General features: G+C 45.3%; 1 pseudogene; it reads left to right on the top strand.

Annotated features, from left to right (window-relative positions):
* Positions 1-9,990: 9,990 nt before the first annotated feature.
* On the top strand, positions 9,991-11,815 carry LOC129463127 (cysteine and histidine-rich domain-containing protein 1-like; annotated as a pseudogene).
* The last annotated feature ends 15,042 nt before the right edge of the window (positions 11,816-26,857 follow it).

Consider the following 26,857-nt stretch of genomic DNA (forward strand, 5'->3'; position numbering starts at 1 on the left):
TTCCTGCCTCAGCCTCCTGAGTAGCTGGGATTACAGGCGTGTGCCACCCCACCCAGCTAAGTTTTTATATTTTTGCTAGGGACGGGGTTTCACCATGTTGGCCAGGCTGGTCTCCAACTCCTGACCTCAAGTGATCCGCCCACCTTGGCCTCCCAAAGTGCTGGGATTACAGGCGTGAGCTGCCATGCCCAGACTCTTCCTATTTTATCAGAGTTGGGTGGAAGAAGCTAATTATTAAATATCACTTTCAAAAGATCTGCCTTCAAATCGCCCTAGCCAGATCCCCAAGCTCATTGGGTGCCCTTTTCTATGTCCACATCATTGCAGGTGAGGGACTCACTTAACTCTTCTGCCAGTGCCTCTCCCAGGCCTTTTGTTCTCCAGCCTCCAATACGTTTCCTCACTCTGTCTCAAGATTTCAGTACACCACAGGTTTTAGGTTTTTCTTACAACACACCACTTCTAGCACTGTGGTCCCAGCCTTCCAAAGAAGGCCCCAGTGAACAAGACCTCCTGGTATTTATACCTTGTGTGGTCCTCCCACAACGAATCTGGGCTGGCCTGTGACTCATCTAACAAATACAATGCAGTGGAAGTAGTTGCATAACTTTTGGATGGACCCTTTAGGAGGACTGGCAGCTTCCTCTTCCTCCCTTTTAAATTACTCGTTTCTGTGAGTCCTGAGCAACAGCCATGTAAGAAGTCCAGCTACCCCCTTGGAGTGACCAGCAACTCTACTGGAGAGAGAAGGCCAGAGATTACACACAGAAGGAGAAAGGAGCAGATGTCCCTGCCTCCCAGCTGAGCCTCCTAATGATTGATCCCAGCCTTGTCTACCACTCAACCACAGCCACCTGAGAATTCCCAAGCACAGGCAGCAGAAAAGCTGCTCAGCTAAACCCAGCCAAGCCACAGAAACACGCAATAATCAAATGTTGGTGGTTCTCAGCCCCTAAGTTTTGGGGCAGTTTGTTACGTAGCACAGATGACTGAAACAACTGTGACACAAGCTCATTTTGTCTTTCATCCTGTAGATCAGCACTGTCACTGGAACACAAATGATGAGTTTGCTATTATAAAAACATGATGACTAATTTTGCTGAAGTTAAGGCAAAGAAATGAATTCTAGAGAGTAAATATACACTAACTTATGAAATGTAATAAACGTCTTTATTCCTTGCCCAAACATCACTGGCTTATCCACAGAATTTAAGAGAGGGGACCACACAAGGTTGGGCATACTAGAGGTGTGAACACGGCAGGCCTATCTTGAAAGACTAGCTGCCACAACGTCTGCCCTCTGCCTCCCATGAATCACATACCTCCCACATGCAAAAATACACTCACCTTCCAAGCCCCTTAAGGTATCGGCCATGAAGTCTTCAGGCTCAGGCTCCAAATCCGGGACCTCAACCTCTAACTCAGGTCCAGGTGCAAATAAGGCCCCTCAGGTGTGGTTCTTTAGAGAGGGTTCCTTTTGCCCTGAAGATCTGTGAGCTAAAGAGACAAGTTATCTTCCACCATAGCCAACACATAGCAACAAGGCAGGCACAGGATAACTGCAACAGACACTCCCATTCTACTGGGAATCCCCTGAGGGGCTTCATCATAACTAAATTCAGTTGTCTTCAATATTGTGCAGACTTGCAGTCATATAAAAATTATAATTCAGCCAGGCACGGTGGCTCACACCCATAATCCCAACACTTTGGGAGGCTGAGGCGGGCAGATCACAAGGTCAGGAAATTGAGACCATCCTGGCTAACACGGTGAAACCCTGTCTCTACTAAAAATACAAAAAATTAGCCAGGCGTGTTGGCGGGCGCCTGTAGTCCCAGCTACTCGGGAGGCTGAGGCAGGAGAATGGCGTGAACCCGGGAGGCGGAGCTTGCAGTGAGCCGAGATCACGCCACTGCACTCCAGCCTGGGGGTAAGAGCAAGACTCCGTCTCAAAAAAACAACAACAACAACAACAACAACAACTAGAATTGGAAAAGCACAAAGAAATTAAGATGAACCATCCACAGGCACTGGGCACAGTGGCTCACACCAGTAACCCCAATACTTTAGGGAGCCGAGATAAGGGGATTACTTGAGCCTAGGAGTTCAAGACCAGCCTGGGCAACATGGTGAGACCCCCCCCCCGCCCGGTCTCTATTTAAAAAAAAAAAAATTTTTTTTTTTTTTGAGAGAGTCTCACTCTGTCACCCAGACTGTAGTGCAGTGGCATAATCTCTGCTCCCTGCAACCTCCGCCTCCAGGTTCAAGTGATTCTCCTGCCTCAGCCTCCTAAATAGCTGGTATTACAGGTGTGCACCATCACACCCAGCTAATTTTTGTATTTTTAGTAGAGAGGGGGTTTCACCATGTTGGTCAGGCTGGTCTCGAACTCCTGACCTTGTGATCCACCCACCTCAGCCTCCCAAAGTGCTGGGATTACAGGTGTGAGCCACCACGCCCCACCAAAAAAAATTTTTTAAGCCAGTTGATGTGGTGCCCATCTGTGGTTCCAGCTACTCGAGAGGTTGAGGCAGGAGGATGGCTTGAGCCCAGAAGATCCAGGCTGCAGTGACCAGTGATTATGCCACTGCAGTCCAGCCTGGGTGACAGAGCAAGACCTTTTCTCAAAAAAAAAAAATAATAATAATAATAAAAAATAAAATTTTAAAAATCCACCCACAGGCAATATCCAGCACTCACAGAGGACAAGCAGGTGGGGAAACGACCAGGGATCCTAAAACCCTCAGACAAGGCCAAAACTTGATTTAGCCACAGAGGTAAAGACAGAACTGGCCTCCTCCCCAAGTCCCTCAAAAAAGTGGGGGCTATTAACCTGACACCTGGACAGGTGCAGAATCAGAGCTGTTTGGAAGCCCATTCACCAAGAAAAAACACTGTCACATTCGACCAGTTAATCTGAACGCTAGGAGTTTCTGCAAGGCTCAGACAGAGCCTCTGGCTCCGCATGCGTGTGCAAGGATCCCACGTCACTTTTGTGACCGTGGAAGTGCATCTACTTGTAGGTGGGAGATTTCTGTTTGCCTGGGTGAAGGTCTATGACTGAACCTGTGTGGAAGACAGTGAGTGTCTGTGAGAATTGCCGCTGGTTACATGTGCAGGCTCTGAGGCCGGACTGCCTGGCCTTGATTCCCAAGTCTACCAATTACTAGCTTTGTGACCTTGAGTTGACCTCTATGTGACTCAATTGACCTCTATGTGGGAGTAAATAACTATACCTGTCTCATGCAGTTGTTGCAAGGATGAAATTACATAATCCTTTCTGTAGTGTTAGAACAATGCCTGTGATATAGTAAATTTCCAATAGGTGTTAGTTACATTTATGATGCGTGACTGTGTATATCCACATCTGCAACTGTAAATTCAAGTGTATCTAGTAAAGGTATAGGGGTGTCTTTGAGAGGTGACAGCGTGCTGGCAGTCCTCGCAGCCCTCGCTTGCTCTCAGCGCCTCCTCTGCCTGGGCTCCCACTTTGGCGGCACTTGAGGAGCCCTTCAGCCCACCACTGCACTGTGGGAGCCCCTTTCTGGGCTGGCCAAGGCAGGAGCCAGCTCCCTCGGCTTGCAGGGAGGTGTGGAGGGAGAGGCGCAAGCGGGAACCGGGGCTGCATGCCGCGCTTGCGGGCCAGCTGGAGTTCCGGGTGGGCATGGGCTTGGCGGGCCCTGCACTCGGAGCAGCTGGCCAGCCCTGCTGGCCCCAGGCAATGAGGGACTTAGCACCCGGGCCAGCAGCTGCGGAGGGTGTACTGGGTCCCCCAGCAGTGCCAGCCCACCAGCGCTGTGCTCGATTTCTCACCGGGCCTTAGCTGCCTTCCCACAGGGCAGGGCTCGGGACCTGCAGCCCGCCATGCCTGAGCCTCCCACCCCCTCCATGGGCTCCTGTGTGGCCCAAGCCTGCCCGATGAGCGCCACCCCCTGCTCCATGGCGCCCAGTCCCATTGACCACCCAAGGGCTGAGGAGTGAGAGTGCAAGGCGCGGGACTGTCAGGCAGCTCCACCTGCAGCCCCAGTGCAGGATCCACTGGGTGAAGCCAGCTGGGATCCTGAGTCTGGTGGAGATGTGGAGAATCTTTATGTCTAGCTCAGGGATTATAAATACACCAATCAGCACCCTGTGTCTAGCTCAGGGTCTGTGAATGCACCAATCGACACTCTGTATCTAGCTGCTCTGGTGGGGCCTTGGAGAACCTTTGTGTCTAGCTCAAGGATTGTAAATACACCAATCGGCACTCTGTATCTAGCTCAAGGTTTGCAAACACACCAATCAGCACCCTGTGTCTAGCTCAGGGTTTGTGAGCGCACCAATCGACACTCTGTATCTAGCTGCTCTGGTGGGGCCTTGGAGAACCTGTGTGTCCATACTCTGTATCTAACTGATCTGATGGGGACGTGGAGAACCTTTATGTCTAGCTCAGGGATTGTAAACGCACCAATCAGCACCCTGTCAAAACAGACCACTCGGCTCTACCAATCAGCAGGATGTGGGTGGGGCCAGATAAAAGAATAAAAGCAGGCTGCCCAAGCCAGCAGTGGCAACCCACTCGGGTCCCCTTCCACACTGTGGAAGCTTTGTTCTTTCGCTCTGTGTAATAAATCTTGCTACTGCTCACTCTTTGGGTCCATGCTGCTTTTATGAGCTGTAACGCTCACCGCAAAGGTCTGCAGCTTCACTCCTGAGCCAGTGAGACCACGAACCCACCAGAAGGAAGAAACTCCGAACACATCCGAACATCGGAAGGAACGAACAACTCCAGACACGCCGCCTTTAGAACTGTAACACTCACTGCGAGGATCCGCGGCTTCATTCTTGAAGTCAGTGAGACCAAGAACCCACCAATTCCAGACACATTTTTATGTTTTTGTTTATGAAGATATACTCATCTAGGTGTCTGTGTCTATGTTTTGGTGTGTCCACTGATAAGAACGACTGGCATCTATTGAGTGCCTTCTATGTCAGGCAGTAAGTTCTACAGGTATTCACATGGAAACATACACATACGTGGATATAAATGGCAAGTACACATCCAGCCTGATTTACTATATCATAGGCATTGTTCTAACACTATAAATAGGATTAAGTTTGGGAGGCTGAGGACATGTTACCCGGAGGTCCTTGCTCCCAGAGCTCCCAAGATGGTGGCGGGCCGCTTCCAAAATGGCAGTGGGCCGCTTCCAAGATGGTGGCAAGCCTAATGTTCTCTGACCTGGGGTTCTTGGCCTCACGGATTCCAAGGAATGGAATCTTGGGCCATGAGGTGAGTGTTATAGCTCTATTAGAAGCCATGGGTTACGGAAGAGAACCGTGGAACCCAGTGACTAGTGTTCAGCTCGATTAGGATGAACCCGGGCACTTAGCAGTGCAGGAACAATGGCAAGCCTTTAGCCCGATCGGGAGCGGCAATGGGTGCCTCGCTGGATCAGGAGCACAGCGGACACCCTGCCACATCTGGAGGGATGGAAGTCAGCAGCGGGTCTGCGAGGGCGGCAAACAGCAGTGGTGGACGGTGAGCGAAAGCTCAGCTCGAGCCGTAACAAACACAGACCAGAAGAGAGTGCTGTTGCAAGATTTAATAGAGTGAAAACAGTGCTCCCATACAAAGGGAGGGGACCCAAAGAGGGTAGCTGTTGCCGGCTCGCTTGCCTGGGTTTACATCCCGATCATTGTCCTTCCCGCTGTGCTCTCAGGTGATAGATGACTGGCTATTTCTTTACCTCCTGTTTTTGCCTAATCAGCTTTTTAGTGAGTTCTCTTTACTACCTCATTGGTCGGTGTGAGCTAAGTTGCAAGCCCGGCTTTAAAGGTGGACACGGTCACCTTCCCAGCTAGGCTTAGGGAGTCTTAGTTGGCCTAGGAAATCCAGCTAGTCCTGTCTTTCTGACGGATCACTTGAGGTCAGGAGTTCGAGACCAGCCTGGCCAACACGGCGAAACCCTGTCTCTACTAAAAATACAAAAATTAGCCGGGCATGGTGGCAGGCATCTATAATCTTCGCTACTTGGGAAGCTGAGGCAGGAGAATTGCTTGAACCAGGGAGGCGGAGGTTGCAGTGAGCTGACATCGTGCCACTGCACTTCAGCCTGAGTGACAGAGCCTGACCGGCTCAAAAGGAAAGGATTAAGTAATTTCATCCGTGCAACAACTACACGAGGTAGGTATGGTTATTTACCCCACCCCACCCCACCCCCACATCCAGCCACATGTGCCAGTGAGTACCTGTAAGTGTGGCCATCTGCCTCAGCCCTGCCCAGTAAGACCCCCTTCCTGAGGGAGTCACATGAGGGAAAGCAGTGAATGAAACCCACCACCAGCCCCTTCCCCAGGTTCCCTATTGGCTTGAATTGCCCATGTCACATTTCCTCCAGTAGGAAAGGACAAATGAGGAGCCTGGACAAGAGCCCACCAATCACAGCCTTCCTTTCATCCTGTGACTTGGTCTTGCCTTGGCCCCAGGCTAAGAGCGTCCTTTTGAGAGTCCTTGAGCTCTGCAGGGGTTGCTGCTGGGCCAGGCCATCTTTACATAGAGGTGTGATTTTTTTTTCTTTTTTTTTTTTGCCGAGTGGCATCTACTTCTGACTCATGGCGTATCCTCCCTGAAAGGACAGAATCTAACACCAGCAAGATAGTGAATTCTCCTTGTGGATAAACCCCCCATGTTTTATGTGTTATGTCTCCTCTGGTTGCTTTAGCCAATGCTTGAAGCTTAAAAGGATGATATTTGAAAAATTTTGGGCCAGGCACGACGGCTCACGCCTGCAATCCCCATACTTTGGGAAGCTGAGGCAAGGGGATTGCTTGAGCTCCGAGTTCAAGACCAGCCTGGGCAGCACAGCAAGACCCCATCTACTGAAAAAAAAATAGAAAAATTAGCCAGGTGTGGTGGCGCACACCTGTAGTCCCAGCTACTCAGAGGCTGAGGTAGGAGGAGCACTTGAGTCCACGCGTTCGAGATTACAGTGAGCTATGATCGCACCACTGTACTCCAGCCTGAGCAATAGAGTGATATCCTGTCTCTTAAAAAATAATAATAATAATTCTGTTGCCCAGGCTGGAGTGCAGTGCTTTTCTCTTCTGCCTTGATGGGTACATGATCTTCATCTTCATTGGCCTGAGGCATGCATCTCTGCTTAAAGAGAGACCAGGATTAATGTTTGATATAGACAGAATGCACAGAAGAAAAAATGTGGTAATGTTTGGCATTTGACATGCAAAATAGGATTATGCTGCAGATCAAAAGTCTTCTAAAGGAGGCTCTTCTCTTGAGAGCATGTTTCCTGGATTCCCTCATCCCTCTCCTTGGGTGTGGCCCTGGAGTTTTATGTAACAGATGACTGGGCAAGAAGAGGAAGAGTGTTGGTCCCCTCCTTCCTGCCCAGGGGATGGTACAAAGGGGATTAGAAGGATAACAAACAAGCGGAGCCAAGCACTGGCCCACTCACCCCTCCTCGAGAGAAAGAAGCCCTTGTCCCCAACTCACATTGGAACTCTGGGAAGAAGTGGCATCCCAGGCAGCTGCAAACCAACCCAGCCTCTGCCTCCAGCACCAGGGCTCCCCAGTAAGGGAGAGGCACCACTGAAGTTCAGCTTTCAAAGCCAACTTCCATTCCTGTGAGCCAGCAGCCCTGCCGGGACCATGGTGGCACAGCTAGGAGACTTGGTGGGGAGGAAGGGCCCAGGCGCAGGAGGGCTGGCCAGCCAGGGGCGCCACAGGGACTCTAGTCAGATCAGGAGGGACTGGACCATGAGTTTCATAAACTCAGCTTCTAGTATGATCAGTGGCCAGGAGGGACAGGGGACCTTGCTGGGTCCAGAGGACACCACACCCCAGGATCCCAACTCATGCCTCCTACCAGATGCCACACAAGCTGCCCTTGTCTGTCCACAAAACCCCAACAGCACCACAGTGGGAGAAGCTGGGGAAAGCAGTCTGAGAACTAAACATTTTATCCAAGAGAAATTAATAAGATCACTTAACAAGACCGGCTAAACTCTCTGGCCCCAGGATGTTCAAATCAAGTTGAAAATTTCATTGTTTTTCTCGCTTATCATCAGGCAGGGGTTGGAAGAAAGGCCAGATTCATTATAGACTCATAAATAAGGAAATTACCTTTTTTCTGCACAAATAAATTATAGAGTGAATTAAGTTTTCAACCCTGTTGCACACACAAAAATAGAGGAGTTCCTGCTGCCCCACTGCAATGCTGGCTGACTTTTCCAACCAAAGACAAGGACCCAAGCCTTCTGGATCCCCAGTTCCCTCCTCCAGGTGGTAGGGGACACAGTTGTGGCAGACAGAGATAAGGTCCCCCTTCAGCCTAAGTGGTCACATTAGCCCTCTTGGGCTCACGCACCAGATCCTGCCCTCCTGGCTTATCTGTGTTTTTTTGAGGGGAGGAATGAGATTTTCATTTTCCTTCCAGGCCCTTCCCATTCAGGGCATTTCAGATCCCTCCTTCCCGTGACCCCTGAATTGAATTGGGTGAAGAATGGTCCCCTGCCCTACACGCTGCATGTCTGGGAGAGGCCAGAGGTAGAGCTGGCACATACAAAGGCAATGCTGCCACCTGCTGGCGCCACGAAGAGACACAGCCCAGGTGGGCAACCAAACCCCATTAGCCCCAGGGTGAACTGCACCAGGATGTCTTGCAGCTGAATGGTTCCTTTTTCCAACGCAGCTTCTCACCTGTTCCCTCATTTAGTCATCCAGTACGCCAGCTGGAACAAGAACATCATCCCATTTTATGGACGAGACAACTGACACCCACGAAAGAGCAGAATGCTGACTGAGGTCACATGTGTGGGGATGGCTTCAAGGCAACACTCAGTCTCCTGCTTCCCAGCCAAGAGTTGTGTCCCCTCCTCAGTGCTCAGATGAGGTGTCCCAGAAAACGAGGGACCCCTATGAACAAGGTTTACAGGGCCATCCCCAACATCCAGGGAGGCAGAGTGAGGGCAGAGGGCACCAGGCAGTAATGCCCACCCTGCAGCTGGCTCAGGGCCTGATACACGTGTACAGCAACTCTGTTTCCCAAGGGTTCACACAACTTCCACACAGATTTTGTGTTTTTTTGTAGAGAAGGGGGTTTGTCCTGTTGCCCAGGCTGGTCTCGACCCCCTGGGCACAAGTGTGATGTTACTTTTTGATAAGAATCTGGAAGAGCTGAGTCCTGCCCTAGGCCCGTAAGTGAGTCCTAATCTACAAAACAGACGATGAAAGAGGGAAGAGTCATCTTCCCAAATGGCAACTGCAGGCGGAGTATGTGGGGGGAACTCGCAGAGGATGTTGTGTGGTCAGCAGCTGTGTGATGACCAGGCTGCGTCCTCTCCCGCTGGGTGCTCAGCACCCGACTCTCCTGTTTGCTCCTGGCTCTTCCAGCCCAGGCCTTCACTAGGCGGAAACAGCCTGGAGGACAGAAAAAGTGCCTCTTCTCTGCCCGAGACCCTTCCCACCCGCACACGCCACGGGGGAGAAGCTCATCCCTTTTCCCGGCGTGGGAGATGACTGGGCCAGTGGGAAATCCCATGATTCCCCGGCAGCTGTCCATGTCCCTCCTGACAGCGGTCAGCGGTCACCCTCATTACCAGGACTCTGCATTGTCCCAAGCCTCCTCCTCTCCAGACCTCCTTCGCACCTCTCCCCGCTCTTCTTGTCCTAGTAGGGTCCAGGAAAGGCTGAAAGCTACGGATAGGCCCCACGTTGCCCCGCAGGGTGCGGATGAAATCGCAGTCGGAGGCTGGTCCTGTGTCCGGCCCTGCCTGGCTCCTGGACCAAGGGGAGCCTTCTATGGCAGAGCCGCAGCGCCACCGTGTGGTAGAAGTCCGTCTGCACGGCCAGAAACAGCGGCTCAGAGCGAGCCCACAGAAATCCTTGTAATAGTTCACTGTCAAGGCCAGTGCTAGCGACACAGGAGTGGCAAATGCACCCTCTTGCCGTTCCTGGTGTTTGGGCCTTGCCTGTGACGGTGGGAAAAGAAAATGGCCTAGCTGTGCTACAACCGGGGCTGCGGTCAGCGCTTCGATCCTGAGACCAATTCCGATGATGCTTGCACATGCCACCCAGGTGTTCCAGTCTTTCACGATGCATTAAGGATTGGTCTTGATGTAAGAGAAGAACAACTGATTTTTCTGATTTCTTAAGCATTGTAGGCTGTACAAAAGGTAGACATAATAGTGAGAAGCCACCCGAGCCAGTCAAACCTGAAATAAAGACTACTGAGAAGAACTATCTGAATTGAAACCCAAATTTCAGGAGCACATCATTCAAGCCCCGAAGCCAGTAGAAGCAATCAAAAGGCCAAGCCCAGATGCACCAATGACAAATTTGGAATAAAAGTATCTGCCTCCCCAAAACAAGCACCTGATAAACTTAAATCATCATCAGGGAATGAAGAAGATAAGAAAGAAGAGGCCGAGCGCGGTGGCTCACGCCTGTAATCCCAGCACTTTGGGAGGCCGAGGCGGGCAGATCACAAGGTCAGAAGATCAAGACCATCCTGGCCAACATGGTGAAACCCCCCTATTAAAAATACAAAATATTAGCCGGGCGTGGTGGTGCACACCTGTAGTCCCAGCTACTTGGGAGGCTGAGGCAGGGGAATTGCTTGAACCGGGGAGGCAGAGGTTGCAGTGAGCCAAGATTGCACCATTGCACTCCAGCCTGGCGACAGAGCAAGACTCTACAAAAAAAAAAAGAAAAAGAAAAAAAAGGAAGCAAGAAAGAAGACTGATGAAATTAAGATTGGGACCTCATGTAAGAATGGAGAGTGTTCAAAGACGTATTGGGGTCTAGAGAGTCTAGAAGAAGTCTGTGTGTATCATTCTGGAGTGCCTATTTTCCATGAGGGGATGAAATACTGGAGCTGTTGTAGAAGAAAAACTTCTGATTTTAATGCATTCTTAGCCCAAGAGGGCTGTTCAACAGGGAAACACATATGGGCTAAAAAGGATGCTGGGGAAAATGTTGTTCCATGTAGACATGACTGGCATCAGACTGAAGGTGAAGTTACCATTTCAGTATATGCTAAAAATTCACTTCCAGAACTTAGTCGAGTAGAAGTAAATAGCACGTTGTTAAATGTGCACATTGGATTTGAAGGAGAGAAGAAATTTGATCAAAATGTGAAATTATGGGGTATGATTGATATAAAGTGAAGTTACGTAACTACGACTGCAACAAAGATTGAGATCACTATGAGAAAAGCTGAACCGATGCAGTGGGCAAGCCTTGAACTGCCTGCAGCCGAAAAGCAGGAAAAACAAAAAGACAACACAACAAATTGAGTGGGACATGGGAGGAAGGCTATTACATATTTCAGAATTCTTAATACTGTGTGAAGTGGTGGCTTGCTGCTGTCATCTTTTGTTTTGTTATTGTGTTACTCAATCTGGCATTTCAGGGTTAACAATTGGTTCTTAAAAGCCAAAGTCAGTTTGTCTTTTTGTGCCTCTCATCTTTCTTTTGTGTTATGTAAGATTGATTATTCATTTCTCCTTACTGGTAGGAACCATAGTTGTGTCCTCTACATGAAGAAGCTAGAAAATATCCCATAACCATAATTGCAGTATTTCTTCATATTTCTCTGTTAAGCAGAGAAATATTAAGAACATGATGTTTACTTCTTTCTATTATCCCATAATTAGTAAAGGAAGATGGAGTGTCCATTTTTAATCAGTTTTTACATGGATTTGTGTTCTTACATTATTTGAAAATATTTAAGAAAGAGATGAAGCTCTGCAGTTTTTTCTATGTGGGATGATTACTTTTATAAGGAGGATTAATTCTGAGGTAGTGTAGTAAGTAAAGAGGAATATATAAATTGTTGAACAAATTAGAATTTGCTTACAACTAATTGAATTTTTAAATTACGTCAAAACTTACATTACTTGCCAAGCAGTATGATGTAAGAGTATAGGAAACATAAATAAGAATACAGAGGTACCAATTTGGTTAAAATTCACCATTTTAGGCCGGGCACAGTGGCTCACACCTGTAATCCCAGCACTTTGGGAGGTCGAGGTGGGAGGATCACAAGGTCAGGAGTTCGAGACCAGCCTGGCCAATATGGCGAAACCTCGTCTCTACTAAAAATACAAAAAAATTAGCCGGGCATGGTGGCACGTGCCTGTTATCCCAGCTACTTGGAAGGCTGAGGCAGGAGAATTGTTTGAATCTGGGAGGCAGAGGTTGCAGTGAGCCAAGATCGCGCCACTGCACTCCAGCCTGGGTGACAGAGCAAGAATCTGTCTCAAAAAAAAAAAAAAAAAATCACCATTTTATAAGACTAAGCAATAATCTTAAAAATCTCTTTCCTGAATATTTAAATGTGTTTCTATGGTGTTATGACTAAACTGTTAATGATTTAGAGATTAAACCCTCTTAAAAACCTTTAATTAGTTATATACAGAAAGAAATTATAGGCCGGGCACGGTGGCTCATGCCTGTAATCCCAGCACTTTGGGAGGCCAAGGCAGGCAGATCACGAGGTCAGGAGTTTGAGACCATCCTGACCAACATGGTGAAACCCCGTCTCTACTAAAAATACAAAAATTAGCCAGGCGTGGTGGCATGTGCCTGTAATCCTAGCTACTCGAGAGGCTGAGGCAGGGGAATTGCTTGAATCCGGGAGGAAGAGGTTGCAGTGAGCCGAGATTGCACCACTGCACTCCAGCCTGGGTGACAGATCAAGAATCCATCTTAAAAAAAAAAAAAAAAAAGAAATTACATATATCTTGCCTCCCTGATGGAAAACCATATAAAATTGTAGACTTAAAAGGTTTGTGGAAATACATTAGGATATCAGAAAACTAAATATATGGACTTGCTTTATGACTATGACATGTTAAATAAAATAGTTTAATTCTTTTAAAAAAAAAATAGTTCACTGTCTAGCCACTGGGGTCTTCCCTAGATCCCAGGAGAGAGCCCCATCCCCCCGGACTGAGGGACATCTGTCAAGATAAGGTCCCAGCCACATCTCTGCCCCCTGCCCCCTGCCCCCAGCCTCAGCAAAACACCTAGAAAGGGTCAAGTTTCTGAGTCAGGTGGATTTTGTTGCTCCCATCTTCTCCGTTTTGCAGATGTCTGAGCTTGGGCAATTACAGAACCATTATCAAGCCTCAGTGTCTTGTCTCTAAAATGGGAGTCATGAAAGGTTTCTGAGGAATAAATTAGATAATAAAAAATGTAGAGCAGCAGACAGCTCATTGCAGGTGTCTAAGAAACAACGGTTTCCTTCCCCTTCTGTCTGGGCTTAGAGACTGAGAAACCCAGACTGGCTCAAAGGCAAGGCCAAGAAGACAGCCAAAAACCAATGCCTAGGACGAGAAACGTTCCCCTTCAGCTCCTGCAAGAAACCATTCTTCACTACTTCATCAGCTACTCCTTGCCTCTCTGAACACCTTCCATTAGGGCAACAAACCAACCTGGTTTGCCAGGCATTGAGGAATGTTCTGGAAGTTGAGGCCTTCAGGGCTAAAACTGGACAAGTCACCCAGTCCTTGTGTTGCCTCACAGTCTAGCTCCAGGACTTCATCAGTAGAGTTGATAGAATCTCTGGGGCTGTAGCCCAGGAACGTGCTTTGTAACAAGCTCCCCAGATGATTCTTATAAACACCAATGTCTGCGAGCCACGGGTCCAACACTCTCAGGCTGTGGTTTCTCATTGGCATGTAGTACGAGCATTACTCTTCCGCTGGTCAGGAGGCCACCTGAGGCAGGGCACGCACGTGCTCAGGGATGAGACCTTGGAAAGACCGAAAAGAACTGTCTAAACACCAGGCTTCAGCCCTGAATCTGCAAAGCACACCCGAAGCACCTGGACACATGCCCTCTTCTCAGCTTTAGAGTTTGTGCCCATGTGCTGCTTCCCCACTTTCTGCCATTCATTCATTAAATATTTGTTGAGTACCTACTAGCTTGGCACAGTAGGAACTCATATCCTAGTGATGCAAGATAAGCAATTAACACTTGTATAAAAGTGTAATAAATTTAGATCATAGTAAATATAATAAGAAAGAGACAAACAGAATAATTTGATGGGGAGAGACTATGTTCAAAGGCATCTCTGAGAAGGTGATATTTGACTGAGTCCTGATGGTTGAGCAGCTAGCCATCCTAAGATGTGGGGGAAGCTGTTCCTGGGGAAGGAATGGCTATTGCAGAAGCTCCAAGGCAGAAACAAGAACTAAGAAGACAAGAGCAGCTGGAGCATAGCAAGCTGGGACAGAGCGATGGGAACTGAGGCTGACAAGGTGGGCAGCAGCCAGTACAGACACAGGGGGCCTTCTGGACCACTGTAGGCCTTTGCATTTTATTCTGCATGCAGTGGAAAACCATGGATGGCATTAAGCAAGGAAATGGCAGAGTCTGACTTGTGTCATTAAAGGTTAATTTGGCCTTCTGTATGGAGAAAGGATTGAAGAGGGACAAGAAGTGGAAGTTGGAAGCCAGTTAAGAGGCTCCTGCAATCGTCTAAGTGGGACATAACAGAAACTGCAGATGGGGAGAAGGGCAAGGATTCAGGAAACAGATTGGAGGAAGACACAGGGCTTGCTGATGGATTAGATGTAGGAGGAGTTAGAAGGGTACAACCAAAGCTGTCTCCCAAGTTTTTCAGTTAGAATCAGGTGAATGGATGAAAGGATCATTTTGTGGAATGGGAAGGACTAGGGGAAGAGCAGGTTTGGGAGAAGAAAAAAGTGAAAGGGAATGTGTTTTTGAATATGTTAACTTTGAGCTGCCTATGAGTCCTCCAAGTGGATATGGCAGATGTGCTGATGGAGGGGCCAGGCTTTCTACAAAAGCACAGGGAAGGACACCCTGACTTTATCCCTAGTACAGTTTAACAGATTGAAAGATTACAATAATTTTTGGTTTAGCCTCTTCCTTCTAAAGAAAATTCTTATTAAGAAATTTGAAAATTACCACAAAAAAATAAGAAGCAAGAAGCTAAATCATATCACCAGAGAAAATCACTTCACTAGAGGAGTACACGAATGAAAGAAAGAAGAAAGAGAAGACCACAAAACAACAAGAAAGCAAATAACAAAATGGCAGAGGTAGGTCCTTACTTATCAAGAATAACATTGAATGTAAATAAACTAAACTCTCCAGTTAAAAGACACAGACTGGCTGAATGGGTTAAAAAAAAAAAAAGACCCATTGATCTGTTGCCTACAAGAAACACACTTCACCTGTAAAGACACATGTAGAATGAAAATAGAGGGATGGAAAAAGGTATTTATGCCAATAGAAACAAAAAAAGAGCAGGAGTCACTATAGTTATATCAGACAAAATAGATTTCAAGACAAAAACTATAAGAAGAGGCAAAGAAGGTCATTATATAATGACAAAGGAGTCAATTCAGCAAAAAGATATAACAATTTTAAATATATATGTATCCAACACTGCGGTACACAGATATATAAAAGAAATATTATTAGAGCTAAAGAGAGAGATAGGCCCCAATACAATAATAGCTGGAGACTTCAACACACAACTTTCAGCATTAAACAGATCTTCCAAACAAAAACTCAACAAAGAAACATCAACTTTATCTGCACTGTAGACCTAATGGCTCTAATAGATATTTACAGCACATTTCGTCCAAGAGCCACGGAATACACATTATTTTCCTCGGCACGTGGATCATTCTCAAGGATAGACTATATGCTAAGTCACAAAACAAGTCTTAAAACATTTTAAAAAATTGAAATAACATCAAGCATCTTCTCTGACCACAATGGACTAAAACTAGAAATTAGTAACAAGAGGAATTTTGGAAACTATACAAATACATGGAAATTAAACAATATGCTCCTGAATGACCAGTGGGTCAATGAAGAAATTAAGAAGAAAATTGAAAAATTTCTTGAAACAAATGATAATGGAAATACAGTATATCAAAGCCTATGGGATACAGCAAAAGTAGTACTAGCAGGGAAGTTTATAGCTGTAAGTGCCCACATCATAAAAAAGGAAAAAATTCAAATAAACAATCTAACAATGCATCTTAAAGAACTATGAAAGCAAGAGCAAACAAACCAAAAGTTAATACATAGAAAGAAATAAGATCAGAGCAGAAATAAAGTAAATTGAAATTTTAAAAATACAAAAGATCGATGAAACAGAAAGTTTGTTTTTTGAAAAGTTAAACAAAATTGACAAACCTTTAGCCAGACTAAGTAAGAAAAAAAGAGAGCAGGTCCAAATAAATAAAATCAGAAATTAAAAAGAGACATTACAATTGATATCACAAAAATTCAAAGAGTCATTGGTGGCTGCTATGAGCAACTATACACCAATAAATTGGAAAATCTAGAAGAAATAGACAAATTCCTAGATACATACAACCTACCAAGATTGAACCAGGAAGAAATCTGAAACCTGAACAGACCAATAACAACTAACAAGATTGAAGCCGTAATAAAAAGTCTCCCAGAAAATAAAAGCACAGAACTTGATGGCTTCACTGCTGAATTCTAACAAACATTTAAAAGACTAATACCAATCCTACCCAAAATATTCCAAAAAACAGAGGAGGAGGGAATACTTCCAAACTCATTCTATGAGGCAAGTATTACCCTGATACCAAACCCAGACAAAGACACATCAAAAAGAGAAAACTACAGGCCAGTATCTCTGATGAATATTGATGCAAAAATCTTCAACAAAATACTAGCAGACCGAATTCAACAATACATTAGAAAGATAATTCATTGTGACAGTGGGATTTATCCCTGGGAAGCAAGGATGGTTCAACATACAAAAATCAATGTGATACATCATATCAACAGAAGGAAAGATTAAAACCATATGATTATTTCAACTGACGCTGAAAAAACATTTGATAAAATTCAACATCCCTTCATAATAAAAACCCTCAAAAAACTGGGGATAGAATGAATACATCTCAACATAATAAAAGCCATGTATGATAGACACACGGCTAGTATCATACTGAATGGGGGAATCCTGAAAGTCTTTTCTCTAAGATCTGGAACACGGCAAGGATGCCCACTGTCACCACTGTTATTCAACATATTACTGGAAGTCCTAGCTAGAGCAATCAGTCAAGAGAGAGAAATAAAGGGCATCCAAAATGGAAAGGAAAAAGTCAAATTATCCTTGTTTGCAGCCGATATGATCTTAGATTTAGGAAAACCTAAAGACTCCACAAGAAAACTATTAGAACTGATAAAAAAAAATCAGTAAAGTTGCAGAATACAAAATCAGCATACAAAATTCAGTAGCATTTCTGTATGCCAACAGTGAACAATGTGAAAAAGAAATTTTTAAAGTAATCCCATTTACAATAGCCACACATAAAATTAAATACCTAGGAATTAACCAAAGGAGTGAAAGCTCTCTATAATGAAAACTATAAAAAACTAATGAAAGAAATTGAAGAGGACACCAAAAAATGGAAAAATATTCCACGTTCATGGATTGAAGGTTTAATATTGCTAAATGCCCATACTACCCAAAGCAACCTCTCAGCCAATGCAAGACTCTCTTCTCCAATATCCCAGCTTCTGCTCCATCACTTTTTTCTTGCTAGAGATGGGGTCTCGCTATGTTGCCCAGGCTGGTCTTGAGCTCCTGGGCTGAAAGAGATCCTTCAACTTCAGCCTCCCAAAGTGCTGGTACCACAGGCATGAGCCTCAGTCACTCAGCCTCAATCACTTTTAAATCTGGGAAATGCACTCCTTCATCAGTCAACCCATCCCATTTCTCAACAGTGCTAATCACTTTAAAAATAAGTTTGCCTCCTTGTGGTCATCACCCACAGGCTCTAGTTCTAAGCTCATGTTCTTTTCTCTAGGGCAACACTGTCTATGACTATTTCTTCTTTCACAAATATTTGAAAGCAGCTCAGAAATCCATCCTCAGTCCTCTCTTCTCCAGGATCCATGTTCCTTGGAGTTTCAACCACAGTCACCACGGATGACCTATTGTTAGAAGAAATGGAGAGGCATCTAGTCCCCTAGATCACTAAGGTCAGAAGCTGTCGTGCCAAAGACTTTGTGGGGAAAGACTGAGAACCAAAATAAGGAAGCAAAGCTCCTTACCCCACCAGGCTTTCCCAGAGCTTAGCCTCTACCCAAACTGCCGGCCTGTATCCCCGGGGAGGCACTCAACCAGCAGGGAAAATACAGGCAATTAAAGGTAATTCAGTTTTACAGTTCAAGTTAAAAAGAAGAAGAAAATAGGTAAGATAAAAATAAATGTAGAGAAAAAAAGAAGATTAAAAGGAAATGAGTGAAAAGACCTTAGTCTTAGACAGAGGGATAGGCAGAATGAAACTTTCAAAGGGAAAGAATATACTCATTAACAAAAGAGTTTTTATCAGCACCATAGGAGAGGTAAAACTAAAATCTCAAAAAAAAAATAAATAAATTGTAAAAAGAGGTTTTTGTTTTGAGAGTCTCACTCTGTCACCCACACTGGAGTGCAGTGGCGCACCTCCCAAGTGGCTGGGATTACAGGCGCCCACCAACATGCACAGCTAATTTTTTTGTATTTTTAGTAGAGATGGGGTTTCACCATGTTGGCCAGGTTGGTCTCAAACTCCTGACCTCAAGTGATCCACCCCCCTCAGCCTCCCAAAGTGGCATGAGCCACCACGCCCGGCCAAAAGCTAATTCTTTGAGAAGATAAATGAAAGTAAAAAACCCCTAACCAAACTGATTTTTTTAAAAAGAGAGAGTGAAAGAGAAAAGACACAAATTACCCATATCAGGAATTAGAGAACGGACATCACTACAGATTTTACAGATAATTTAAAAAGATAAGGAGGGACTATTGTGAAAATCTTATGCCAATAAATTTAACAAATCAAATGAAATAGATTTTTTGAAAGACACAAAGTACTGAAGTATACTCAAGAATAAATAGATAACCTCGATAGCTTTACACATTTTAAACACTTGAACTTATAGGATTTTAAAAGCATGAAACCTTCTCACAAGGAAAACTGCAGACCCACAGAACTTCACTGTGAATTCACAAAATATTTAATAAAGAAATAGAGCCAGGCACAGTGGCTCACACTTGTAATCCCAGCACTTTGGGAGGCCAAGGAGGGAGGATCATTTGAGCCCAGGAGTTCAAGAACAGCCTGGGCAACATGGCAAAACCCTGCCTCTGCAAAAATTACAAAAAGTAACCAGGCGTGGTGGCATGTGCCTGTAGTCCGAGCTTGGAAGGCTGACATGGGAGGATCACTTGAGCCCAGGAGGTTGAGGCTGCAGTGAGCCATAATTGCACCACTGCACTACAGCCTGGACAACAGAGTGAGACCTTATCTCAAAAAAAAAAAAAAAACTCCAAAACTCCAAAACATTTCTTAAAGAAATTGAAGTCCTAAATAAATTGAGAGGTATGCTGTGTTTATGGAATCAGAAGACACACTTTTAAGAAGGTAATTCTCAAATTGTTGAATGTATTGACCAATACATTGAACACATACATTTACATTTTTTGAGATCCTGTCTCAAAAAAAAAAAAAACTATGAAACTGCTTAAAGAAATGGAAGGCCTAAATAAATGGAGAGATATACTATGTTTATGGAATCAGAAGACTTTTTTTTTTTTTTTGGAGTCAGAGTCTCACTCTATCCCCCAGGCTAGAGTGAAGTGGCGTGATTTCAGCTCACTGCAACCTCCGTCGCCTCCCAGGTTCAAGCGATTCTCATGCTTCAGCCTCCCAAGTAGCTGGGATTATAAGCATCCACCACCACACTCAGCTAATTTTTGTATTTTTAGTAGAGATGAGGTTTCACCATGTTGCCAGGCTGGCCTTGAACTCCTGACCCCAGGTGATCTGCAGAAGACATATTTTGAAGAAGATAATTCTCCTCAAATTGTTGAACGTCTTGATCGATACATTTAACAGAATTTCTATAAAAATCCAAGCAGAACTTTTCATAGAAATTGGTAAACTGCACCTAAAATTTATATGAAAATGTAAAGGACCTGCAATGGCCAAAAGCATTTTGAAAGAGAGGAACAAAATTGGAGAACTTATAATACCTGGTTTCCAAACTTACTCTAAATCTACAGTAATCAGCACAGTGTAGTGTTGGCATAACACCATACTGACAGGTCAATAGAATAGAATGAAAGTACAGCAATAGAGCAACACATTTATGGAAAGCTTGTTTTTGATAAGACGCCAAGGCAATTCGATCAGGAAAGAATAAGCTTTTCAACAAATGGTGCCATAATTTAGATATCCACATACCCCAACCCCGCTCAAAATGAGACCCTTACCTCACACCATACACAAAAATTAAGTCAACTCAAAATGGAGCGTAAACCTAAATATAAGAACTAAATCATGGACTAAAATCTTGGTGACCTTGAGTTAGACAAAGGTTACTTAGATATAGCACCAAAAGTACAATCAATAATGGGTAAAGAAATCAATGAATTGAACTTCATCAAAATGTTAAGATTTTGCTCTTTAACAGACATTAGAAAATGAAAACCCAAGCCACAAACTGGAAAAAATTACAAATTATATATCCACAGGCCAAACACAGTGGTGCACGCCTGAAATCCCAGCAATTTGGGTGGCCGAGGTGGATGAATCACCTGAGGTCAGGAGTTCAAGACCAGTCTGGCCAACATGGTGAACCTTGTCTCTACTAAAAATATAAAAATTAGCTGGGCATGATGGTGTGCACCTGTAGTCCCAGCTACTTGGGGGACTGAGGCAGGAGAATTGGTTTAACCTGGGAGGCGGAGATTGCAGTGAGCTGAGATCGCACCACTGCACTCCAGCCTGGGTGACAGAGCAAGATTCTGTCTCAAAAAATATACATATTATATATCCAACAAGGGAACTATATCTAGATTATACAGAAAATCTCTACAACCCAATAATGAAAAGAGAAACAACTCAATAAAAAGCAGACAGAAGCCCGGAGTGGTGGCTTACACCTGTGGTCCCAGCTACTGGGGAGGCTGAGGCAGGAGGATTGCTTGAATCCCGGAGTTTGAGGCTGTGATATCATGCCACTGCACTCTAGGCTGAGGGACACAGCCCCCGTCTCAAAAACAAAAACAAAAACATAAAACAAAAAAATACTTCACCAAAGAGGATATATTAATGTCTAATAAGCATATGAAAAGCTACTCAACATTATTAATGCAATTCATTGTACATAAACTATAACTCAGAAAAGCTTTAAAATTTAAAACTTATTGGTTATCTTTAGAAATTATTAGGGAATCAAAGATTGGTGGAAAAAGAGAAAGAATCAAGCAATTATCCAGTCTTTCTTTTGTGAATTGTGCTTCCACAGTCATAAATACAGAAGGAATAATAGAATTAGAAAAGCACCACTGGGGAATCCTCAATAAAAATAATAGGTTTAGACCAAGATAATCAATGGCTGCTAAAACATTAGGTTAGAGGGTGGTGAAGGACTTTATAATGGATGGATTCAGCCGACCATGCTGATGAAGGATTAGAGGCTGATGAAGGATTTTATAATGGATGGATTCCACTGACCATGCCGAAATCATCAATCAAAAGCAATATTTCTAAATGTGGGACAGCCAGACATTATGTACTTTCTTTTGTGGTGCAATAGCACACAGTACCATCTAAAACATATTTTGGGGGAAAATTAATCTGAATGTTATAAAGCTTCTAGATATAATTGCCATGAGGGATTGAAGAACATGAGGCTGAAGAAAACCTTGAGCAAACAATTAGCCAAAATCTGTGGGAAATTCTAAAGGTCAACAAAGAAATGTCATAAGAGAGGGTGAAAAGAGAGGGAATTGGAATAGATTAAAAGAGATTTATCCTTTAAATATCTTAAAGGATAAACCAATCAAATGCCAAGTACAGCCCATGTTTGGATATTGATTCAAACAAACCAATCTTCTGTAAAAATATTTTTTCAGAGATATGGGTAGCAATTTGAATGCCGATGAGGTATGAGATGAAGCTAAGTAATTATTCTTACTCTTGTTGGGTGTAATAATGATACTGTGGTTATACTTTTTTAAAAAAGTGATTACCTGTTGGGTATACATGCTGAAGTTTTGACAGGTTAAATTAAACCATATCTAGGATTTCCTTTAAAACATTCCAGGCGTAAGGGGTGAATGTTGTGGGAAGGATATAGATGAAACAATGTTGACAATTCTTTAAAGTGGAAACACGGGGGTTAACTATACTGTTCTCTCTACTTTTGGGTATGTTTGAAATTTTCCATAATAAAGAATTGGGCTTTGGTTTCGTTTTGTTGAATTTTAAATGAGCTTGTTTCTACAGATCACAGCCCTCTGGCTGTGTTCTGACCTACTGAGAGTTCAACAGGATTCCCTCCCTTTACCCATATGGAGGCCACACACTCAATATCTGTAGGGTACAAATGACTGAAATGAATCTGGGATAAAGAAAATAGCAAAGCAAGCCAGTGAATCAAGGCAGCTGGCACCTACCTCTGTGTTGGAGATTAATGGAGAGTGACAGGGACCGTGGCAAACCGAAAGCCACATACACATCCAAGATGGGCAGTCAGTCTTGCCATGTAGGAATAAGGGCCCCAGATGGCCCAGCTTCTGACTTTTTTTTTTTTTTTTTGAGACAAGTTCTCACTCTGTCTCCCAGGCTGGAATACAGTGGTGTGATCTCAGCTCACTGCAACCTCCACCTCCCAGGTTCAAGAGATTCTCCTGCCTCGGCCCCCCGAGTAGCTGGGACTACAGGCATGGCTAACTTTTCTATTTTTAGTAGAGATGGGATTTCGCCATGTTGGCCAGGCTGGTCTTGAACTCCCGACCTCAGGTGATCCACCCGCCTCGGCCTCCCAAAGTGCTGGGATTACAGGCGTGAGGCACCACACCCAGTCCTGACTTTTCATTAGAAACTGAAAAATCTCAGCATTTCTGTGAAATCTCCCAATATGTAGGCAAATGTTTTTTTTTTTTAAATGTCAGCATTTTGCAAGTTAGTGCTGGAAGGCCAAACAAAATCTGTCTGCAGGCTAGATTTGTTCCACAGATGGCTGTTTTGTGATCCGTGACGCCACACCATGTAATGCATTATATAGTAATGCATTAATAATCAGTTGACATTCTTAGCAGTTGGGTCACACTGCTGGCACAACCGAGGTTGCACACATCTGAAATCCCCAGATCTTTTACATGCAAACAGCTGTCAAGCCAGGCATCCTCACACATGGAACTTTGAACTGAAGTTCAAAGTTCAGACTTACAATTATCTGTATGAAAATTGCATCTTGTCATTTGTCAGAAACATTTGTCTCTGGATTGGCTCCACTCTTCTTCCAAATTCTACTGAATCTGCACTCCTTTCAGGCTGTGTCACCCTAGCTCTGATGAGCCCTTCTTCATCCAAGCATTCTACAAAGCCAAGGTCAGCCTGGGTTACATCAAGTTTCTCTCCTGCTGGGGCTTGGGGTTGTTCAGTTGTCACTTCAAGCTTCCTTCCCAGTTTGGTCACTTCATACTTACCCACTTCCTTCTTGAAGCCACTACACAGTATAGTCAGGCCTAAGCCAGTGGTCTGATGCTAATAAATATGTCATAATACTTCGTGGTTTTTAAGGCATTTTCCCGTATTCTGACTTCTCTTTTTTTTTTTTTTTAAGTATTGAGACAGAGTCACTCCGGCTGGAGTGCAGTGGTGCAATCTCAGCTCACTGCCGCCTCAACCTCTTGGACTCAGGTGAGCCTCCCCCCCTCAGCCTCCCAAGTAGCTGAGACTACAGGCGTGCCTCACCACACTGGGTTAATTTTTGTATTTTTTGTAAAGACAGGGTTTCACCATGTTGCCCAGGCTGGTCTGGAACTCCTGGGCTCAAACAGTCCTTCTGCCTCAGCCTCCCCAAGTGTTGGAATTACGGTGTGAGCCACTATGCCCTGCCTGACTTGATTTTTATCACCCACCACAACCTTAAAAAATTCTATCAACATCACCTTAAGACATTGGGCCACAAATAGGCTCAGAGTATGTTTGTTGTTTATGGCCTAATCAATAATTTCTTAGCTGAAGATTTGTAAATTAAGGAAAGAACAACTAGTTTAGCTTCCTTCCAACCCTACCATCTTACCGGAAAAACAATTCCCAAAGCCACTGCCATTCCAGCAGTAACCAGTAGGGACAGAAACAATATTGAAGAATGTTCTAACCATAAGAGTTGTTGGAAAATGGAATAGGTTGCCTTGAGAGGAACTGAAATTCTGATGCTAGCAGTTTTCAAATAGGAGCTGGGGTTTTGTGGAAGGGATTTCTCTGTGGATAGGAGGTTGGCAGAATGATCTCTCATTCATTTATTGTTGTCTATTTGGGATCTTGCTTTGAGCTGAGCTCTCAGAAGTACCTAAGAGACTACTGGTGGTCAGTGAGTTACCTGTGAAGATTAGAAACCTGCACTTACTGCGCCTGATCACTTTTCTGTTTGTGCATTTTAAAATTAACCACCTCTTACAAAGCAGTTTTTGGCAAATTTCCTCTTGAAAATGCCAACCCTTTCTCCATTATTCAAAAATGGAAAGAATCCATACAATGGACTATCATACAGTCATAAAAAGAAATGAAGCAGTGATATATGGTACAATATGGATGAATCTTGAAAGCATTATAAAGTGAAAAAGCCAGTTACAAAAGACCACATGCTGTATAATTCCATTCGTAGGAAAGTCCGGACTAGGGAAACCTACAGAGACAAAAAGTGGATTTGTGGTTGCTGAGGGCTGGTGGGGGAGCAGGATGGGAAGATGGGAGGGTGAGAACTAGTCTTGAGGTGATGAAAATGTTTGAAAATTGACTGTGGTGATGATTGTACTTACCTGTGAATATACTAAAATCCATTGAACTGTACACTATAAAATGGGTGAGTTGTATGGTATAGGAATTATATCCCATTAAGGCTGTTGGGTTTGTTTTTTTTTTAATAGAAAGTAAGCAAGTTTTTTTGTTTGTTTTGTTTTGTTTTGTTTTTGAGAGGGAGTCTCGCTCTGTCGCCCAGGCTGGAGTGCATTGGCGCGATCTCGGCTCACTGCAACCTCCCCCTCCCGGGTTCAAGCAATTCTCCTGCCTCAGCCTCCCAAGTAGCTGGGATTACAGGCGCACGCCACCACGGCTGGCTAATTTTTTGTGGTTTTAGTAGAGGCAGGGTTTCACCGTGTTAGCCAGGATGGTCTCCTGACCTCGTGATCCGCCTGCCTCGGCCTCTCAAAGTGCTGGGATTACAGGCGTGAGCCACCGCGCCCAGCCACAAGTTTTGTTTTGTTTTGTTTTGTTTTGCTTTTTTAGACAGGTCTGGCCCAGGCTGGAGTGCAGTGGTGCCATCTCAGCTCACTACAACCTCGGCCGCTCGAATTCAAGAGATCCTCCCACCTCAGCCTCCCGAGTAGCTGGGATTACATGTATGTGCCACCACAGCCGGCTAATTGTTGTAGTTTTAGTAGATACGGGGTTTCGCCCTGATGGCCAGGCTGGTCTTAAACTCCTGGGTGATTAAAAAAAAAAAAAAAAAATCCGCCAAACTTGGCCTCCTAAGCCGGGATTACAGGCGTGAGCCACCGCGCCTATTTCTATTATTATTATTATTATTATTATTTTTAATGGATAGAGATTTTATTTGTTTCCAAGCCTGGGCTGCATTTCTACAGGGAACCTACCCCATGCCTCTGAGGATGTCTGTGAGCCAGAGGCGACCTCCCCAGGATTGGCGAGGAACCTGGTACCAGGACGAATGGAAGTGGGCGGCCCTTCCCACATTCCAGTTGGCATAGGGTTCCTGTTCTGCATCGGGGGGCTGGGTGGGTGACAGCAACCGAAGCCTGGGCTAGCGGAGGAGATAGACAAGAGCTCTGCCCTCCATCCATTTCTCTGAACGTTCTAGGTCTTGATTTTCACCACTCGCAGGGTAGTATTTCCACCCAAAATCTAGCAACGATCCCGTCCATGAAAACAGATGAAAATCTCCCCTTCGAAAGAACACGTCCAGGAGGCTTTCCACCCCTTAACCAAGCTTGTGCCCGCTTTGCCCACCCCCCTGGGGATGTGGGGCAGGGCGCATCCGCCCACCACTTGGCCTGATTTCCCGGCCCCCGGGAGGACTTCTGAACCGGGATTTGTGACGTGCTGCTAGAAGGGGCACATGATGGGGAGGAGAACTCTCCGAGCACATTCCTCAAACTGCGAATCTGCCCAGGGACGGCTGGGCGCCTGGGTTGAGGAGAAGGGCCTGCAGTCTTATTGGTCTCTGCAGACAGAAGCGAGGGGGAAGAACTCATCACGAGTTACAAGGGCGGAAAACAGCCGCCCCAGGTCTCCCCACAGCTCCCCGGACGCCCCGCGCTGGGCCTCGGGCCCCAACGCCTGGGAGTGGTCGGCGGTGCTTGGGCCCCGCCCGGGGGCAAGGCGCAGCGGCCGGGCCCCGGGCCTCATCTCCGCACCTGGAGCTCGGGCTCACACTGTAGAATGAAGTGCCCAGAATATTCGATCCCCACGGCCAGCTAGGGGCCCCGCCACAGTGGAGCGCCTCGCCACCTCCATCCGCCCTCCTGTGGTCCGGGACTAGGTGCAGTTACAGGACCCGCCTAAGAAGAGCACTAGAAGGACGCAGTGGGTGGATGTCCGGGTTCGAGCGGCTGGATGTCGCGCGGTGGCAACAAGTAGCTCAGAAAAGGGGCATTGAGAGTCCACTGCGAGCTGCTTCCTGCTTGCGGCCAATGGGGACGTGCGGCAGAGCAGTCAGAAACAAGAAGGGAGAAGACTAAAGAGAGACTAACTCCTTCCTTCTGGCAACGAGATACACAAAAGGGGTTGCAGACATCCAAAAGGGTCG

This window comes from Symphalangus syndactylus, chromosome 14 (assembly GCF_028878055.3).
Source record: "Symphalangus syndactylus isolate Jambi chromosome 14, NHGRI_mSymSyn1-v2.1_pri, whole genome shotgun sequence".
Lineage (NCBI taxonomy): Eukaryota > Metazoa > Chordata > Mammalia > Primates > Hylobatidae > Symphalangus > Symphalangus syndactylus.